The 5,872-nt window shown below is 59.4% G+C and overlaps 1 long non-coding RNA gene across 3 annotated transcripts in view; it reads right to left on the bottom strand.

Moving 5' to 3' along the window:
* The window catches only part of LOC125611181, a 5,813-nt gene extending 649 nt beyond the window's left edge, over positions 1 to 5,164 (bottom strand). Inside the window, exons 1-4 of one of the 3 annotated variants that reach the window (XR_007341323.1) lie at positions 4,869 to 5,164; positions 3,155 to 4,302; positions 489 to 745; positions 190 to 286 (exon numbers count right to left, since the gene is read on the bottom strand). This is a non-coding gene — a long non-coding RNA (uncharacterized LOC125611181). The remainder of the gene's footprint in view (positions 1 to 189; positions 287 to 488; positions 746 to 3,154; positions 4,303 to 4,868) is intronic. The other 2 variants (XR_007341324.1, XR_007341322.1) reach the window with 2 other exon arrangements.
* Positions 5,165 to 5,872: the final 708 nt, after the last annotated feature.

The raw sequence follows: 5,872 nt of genomic DNA, 5'->3' as shown, positions 1-5,872 counted from the left end.
CAGGGGTTTGTATTGAACCCAGGGGCGCGTCACCACATCACCACGGAGCCACCTCCCCAGCCCTTTTTGTATTAAAAACAGGGCCTCCCTGAGTTGCATAGGGCCTCACTAAATGGCTGAGGCTGGCTTTGAACTCGCGATCCTCCTGCCTGAGCCTCCTGAGCCACTGGGATTACAGGCGTGGCCTACCGTGTCCGATTCCCGTGCTCATGTTTTATTGGAGTCTCTCCTTATGTTTGAGTTCTTCCCTGTCCCCTCTTCTGCATCTGGTCAATCTTACAGCTTCCTAAGGGACGCAATGTCAAAGTATGCCCCGGGTCCCCGAGCGCTTCTCACCTCCAGCTCTGCGGCCTGCAGGTCCTTAGGAGCTCACCCCGCAAAAAAGGTGTCCAGGAGATTGTCCCCCACCCCCTCCACCCCCTCTCGTTGAAGTCAAAGCAGTGTTCTGTACCCATTTCCTGTGGCTTCTGTGACAAGTCACCACAAACCTGATGGCCTGAAGCCACAGAGATTTCTTCTCTGGCAGTTCTGGAGACCAGAAGTCCAACATCGAGGTGTGGACAGACCCTAGGGGACTCCAGAGGCCCGTCCTTCCTGCCCCTTTAGCTCTGGGGACTCCTTGGTGGGGACCACCTCACCGTCTCTGCCTCCGTCTGCACACCCGCTGTCCTCTCTCTGTGTCTCTGGGTGCCGGCCACTCCTCTGTGTCTCCTACAAGGACACCTGCCAATGGCTCCAGGGCCACCTGAACCCAGGATGGTCTCATCTCAAGATCCTTCCCTTCATCGGTGAGGACCCAATTTCCTCCCGCCCTCCCACCCTGCGGGAAAGCCTCATCCTCGTTTGGAGGTTGGGTGGACGTGTATTCGGGGGACACCATTTACCCACTGCCACTCCACGCCGAGGACCAGGTCTGGGTGACCAACTGGCTCCCTCTGGGCCCCACTGCAGCCCCCTCTTCCTGCTTCTGGCTCTGCTGTGGGGGGGGGGGCCTTGCACCTGCGATTTCCCATGGTCTCCCCTTCGCCTCTGCAAACCTTGTCCTCTTTCCCTCCCCTGCCACCGATGCCCAACCCCCACTAAACCAGGTGTCACCTCTGTGTCTTTCTTTGTGACACTCGTTGGCCCCTGAAATCCCCTTACAGGTGCCCTTGGGTATCCACAGGGATTGGTTCCAAGACCTGAGGACACCAAAATCTGAGACACTCTTGTGTCCCCTCATGCAGAATGGCGTAGTATATTGCAGAGGACTTACGTCCTCCCCCTTTCCTCTCTTGTTCTATTTTTTATTTTATTTATTTATTTTTTGGTGCCAGGGATTGAACCCAAGGACGCTTAACCTCTGAGCCACGCCCCCAGACCTGATTTATTTACTTACTTATTTTTGCTTTGAGACAAGTTCTCACTAAGTTGCTGAGGCTGGCTTTGAACTCGTGATCCTCCTGCCTCAGCCTCCTAACCCACTGGGATCACAGGCGTGCACCACGGCACCCGGCTTCCCTTGTTCTTTAAGTCATCTCTGGATTATTTTTAATGCCGGATATGATGCCAACACTAACTAGAGAGCTACCATACTGTGTCATTTAGGGATTAGTGACAAGGGACAAAAAAAGGCTGTATCTCTTTGGTCTCCTTTCTGTCCTGTCTCCCTGCCACCAGCCACCAGGGGCTGCACACCTGTGCCACAGGTTGCATGAAGGATTGGCTTAACAGCCTGGCATAGAGTGAGGTCAGCCGGAGAGCTGGGCTTCTGCTGTCAGGCAGGCCTGCACTGCCCACCGTCAAGGGTCCCCTTTGCTGTGACCCAGAGCTGCGGTGAAGAGACACGACACCCCACTCACCCACCCACCCAGGAACCCCTGTGTGGCACAGCTCAGCCTCAGAGCCCCACTGAGGCACTTCTGGGGGAGACTGAAGCAGCCCCCAGAACCCACCAGGGCCAGGGCCTGGGGCAGCCGGTGGATGGGCAGGAAAGGGCGGCCACTGCTGGCCTGCAGCTGTGTGTGGTCTAACTGCCCTGGTGCCAGGAAGCAGCTGCTACCGTCTGCACTGTGGGTCTCAGCGCCCAGCTTGGTGGGGGGCAGCGTCCCTGGGGCTCCTGGCTCCCTACCCAGGCCCAGAGCCCCAGCTCAGACCAGGCTGGCACTTCCTGAGTCCTCCCTGAGAGCCTCGGCTCCTCGGGCAGCCTCCCGCCCTCCCACCCTGCGGGAAAGCCTCATCCTCCTGGGGCTCTGTGGGCAAGGATCCAAGGCAGACCCCCAGCTGAGGCCCTGGCCGCCACACAGGGACGCTGGGGCTGCAGGAGCAGAGGCCCACCTAGTCCTGCCAGCCACCTGGTGACCCGGCTGCTGGGAGTCAAGGGACAGTAGGTGTGATTGAGGAAGAGGAAGGAGGCCAGGAGGTCTCTGCTGGGGACTCGGGCCTGGCCAACTGCCCTGTCCTGGGGCCGCCTCCTCAGCCCTCACACTTCTGTCTCCCCTCTCCAGGGGCCTCTGCGGGACCCCCGCCCCACTCCCCCAGGTAAGTTGGAGTAGCTCCTGCTGAAGCAGATCCGCCCCCTGTCCACACCACACTCTGGGCCTCCAGGCTCAGCAGGGTCCCCACCACAAACCCCCCAGTCCTGTCCTCTCGCTGTCCCACCACACTCCTGGGCACCCGCCCCCAAGTCATGAGCACCACCAGGCCCCAGGCCAGGGGCTGTGGACGCCCCACGGGCTCTGCCTCAAGAAACGACTGTCAGCCACAGGATGCTCCAGGGCCTGGTGTCTCCGGTTCCCATGACGCAGCTGCTCCCACTGGCTACTGGGTGACGAGCAACCCCCAAGGCCCGCGGGGCGAACCTCCACTTCATGCTCCCACAGGCGCCAGGCCAGCCAAGCCAGGTTCAGAGTGTGAAGCCCTAGGAGGATTCTCCTCACCAGGCACAGTGGCCACCACAGACGGTGGGGACTCCGAGGGTGCAGCATGGGCCTCTCCAGCACCAGGCTCCCAGCACCTGGCTCCCAGCACCAGGACCCAACCAGGAGAGGGCTGGACTTGGGGGCCAGGCCACACAGAGCACCAGGCCCTGGCATATCTGGGGCTGGGTTCTGGCTCACCCTGTATTGGCTGTGTGATACGATGTGGGCTCCCTGCTGAGCCTCGGTTTACCTACCTGGCAGATGGACACACAGGGGGCCTGCCCTCCTGGGCTTGCCAAGAAGCCTCCGCAAGAAGATGCCTGGGCAGAATGTCCCCTGCTAGAGAACATTCCTAAGCCTGCACGGGCATGCTGGTGCACAGCCGTAATGCCAGCTCCTCGGGAGGCTGAGGCAGGAGGATCCCAAGTTCAAGGCCAGCCTGGGCAACCTAGTGAGACCCTGTCTCAAAATCAAATCCAAAGGGCTGGAGAGGTCTCTTAGTGGGTACCATCCCTGGTATTGAAAAAAGAAGGAGAAGAAGAACTTCCCTGCACAGAGATTCGCTAAAGTCTGCAGTGAACCTATTGGCAGCTCAGGGGATCAGGGTGACCACGGCTTCCCCAGGGGCCGCCATCCTGAGAAGCCTCTGTGGCTGATATTTGAGACCCGACGGGCAGTGAGCCTCCTCCCCTGGGCAAACCTGGTGGTGAGCGGAAGCCCAGGGAGCAGTCTCTGGCCGAGCTGGGCTGTGCTTTCCAACAATTGTCCAAAAATAGCCTGGGCCGGCTCACGAGGAAATGAGTCCCCCCGTCACGGGGACAGACTGCGCGGTGACAGGAAGGCTGCTTAGCTGGGAGGGAGGCTCCCAGGCTTTCTGACACCGAGAGACCCCAGGCCCATCCGTTTCTCAACCTCTGCACCCCAATACCTGAAAAGGCAGCTGAGAGCAGGGCTGGGCTGCCACCTGCCAGCTTGTGCCCAGGAAGGAAAGCTGGGGTTTGGGGAGAGGGCCTTCTCCCTGGGTTGCAGGGAGCCATCAGGCCCTACCTGCCAACTGTGCCTTCTTGGCAGAATCCCCTCCCTTCCCCAAGCCTCAGTTTCCCCTTCTGTTCAGTGAGGGTCAGACAAGTCGCTATAGGAAGGTCCAATGTCCCAGGACCCAGCAGCGGCCTCTCTACAGACCCCAGATGCAGCCTTTGTGCCCATCCAGTATGTGGAGGCCGACAGGGGTCCCAGGGGAGGAGAATGCGCTCGGCCCTACTCTAACGTGGCTGTGGTCTCCTTACCTTTGGTAAACCACGAAGGTATAGAACGCTCTTGTCAACCACAGAGCTCAGGGGAGATCAAAACGGGTGCCTCGTGGGGTGCAGTGGCGCGTTCTGTATCCCAGCCGCTCAGGAGGCTGAGGCAGGAGGATGGCGAGTTTAAAGCCAGCCTCAGCAAAAGCGAGGCGCTAAGCAACTCGGGGAGACCCTGTCTCTAAATAAAATGCAAAATAGGGCTGGGGATGGGGCTCAGGGGTCAAGTGCCCCTGAGTGCAATTCCCGGTACTTGCCCTACCCCCAAAAAACAGGTGCCTAGATTGGGGGACTCGCTGCTGTGCCATAGAACACTGGGTTCTGGGGGGCACAGCTTGAGAACCAGGTGGGGGTGAGGGAGGCGCTGAGGAGTAGGGAGTCCTGAGCCCATTCCCACCTCACCCAAATCCCCACACTCCCTGGACAGGCTTAGGCCATGGGGCAACAGAGCCTTTTTTTTTTTTTTTTGGTGGCTGGTGGGAATCCCCAGGGTCAGCTGTGATGCAGAAAGGGAGGACAGAGGTCAGGCTCAGGGAGCTGGGTGGGCCCTAGGTCACAGAGATCATCAGATGGGTCTGAAAGGGGGCTGGGCCAGAAGGGTCCCATCTGCCTTCCGCTGGGACAAAGACCAAGGGCCTCCACCTCCCTGGGGGTGCCACCACAAACTCACCAGGTCATGAGTCCTGACCTCCGGGCTCAGAAGTTACAGTCAGAGACACATTTTGCTGGTGGGGCTGACCCTCTGTGACATCCTGAGGCTAGAGAGAGGCCTGTGGAAAAAGAGCTGGGTCTCCAGGCCACTGACACGAGGTGTGAATCTTGCTGTTGCTGAGGCTGGCTTTGAACTCGCGATCCTCCTGCCTCAGCCTCCCCATCCGCTGGGATTAGAGGCGTGCGCCACTGCGCCCGACAGTTGGGCTGTTCCTCTTGGTAGGCCTGTTGTGCAGCTGCAGACTGATGTCGTGGGGCTGGTGGCCTCTCACAGGCTTCCTGCAGGCTGAGCTGTGATGGAGACATTGCTTCACACAGTTCACACTTCCTTACAACGTGTCACTGGGGCCACCATGAGCAGGAGACTTGAGAAACAGAAAGCCAGGCGGTCCCTGTGTCCCCGTGCAATACAATGTACAAAAGCAAATCTGCTTCTGGTCTCCAAGGTGGCTCCCCAAGTGGCAGTCTGTGCTCCTCAGGTGACTGGAGGGGCCCTAGGTCACCTAGCCCAGGATGGTCACCTGAGGAACCACCCCACCCACCACCCTGATCACCTCAGGGAGTGGACAGAGCTCAATCACCAGGGGCCGATGGCTGGATCCACCAGGCCTGAGGAAGAGACTGCGACACAGACCTGGCAGGTGGGGACCTGTTCTCTCCTAGTGACACAGCCTGCAGAGTCAGGCCCAGGGGCCAGCCCCCATGCTAAAGCTGTCTGGGAGCCACACCCTGAGGAGCATGGGGACCCCATTTGTGGTTGGCATCTGATACAGGAGCTGTGTTGTGGGACCGAGTCCCTGTGGGCTCTGCTAAGTCGGTGGTGGTTATGGGAATGGACGTGAATTGTAGGCCACCCAGCTGGTATCAGAGGTTTGGAGGATCGGTTGCTGTGACCATTTGGTGTCAGTGTGACTGGCAAAGGGCTGTCCAGATCAGCCTTTGAATTGGGGGTGGAGTAGAGAA

The sequence above is a fragment of the Marmota marmota genome, unplaced genomic scaffold, assembly GCF_001458135.2.
Source record: "Marmota marmota marmota unplaced genomic scaffold, marMar, whole genome shotgun sequence".
In the NCBI taxonomy this organism is placed as follows: Eukaryota; Metazoa; Chordata; class Mammalia; order Rodentia; family Sciuridae; genus Marmota; species Marmota marmota.
The sequence above is the reverse complement of the archived record's forward strand: the minus strand, read 5'-3'. Positions and strand labels throughout refer to the sequence as shown.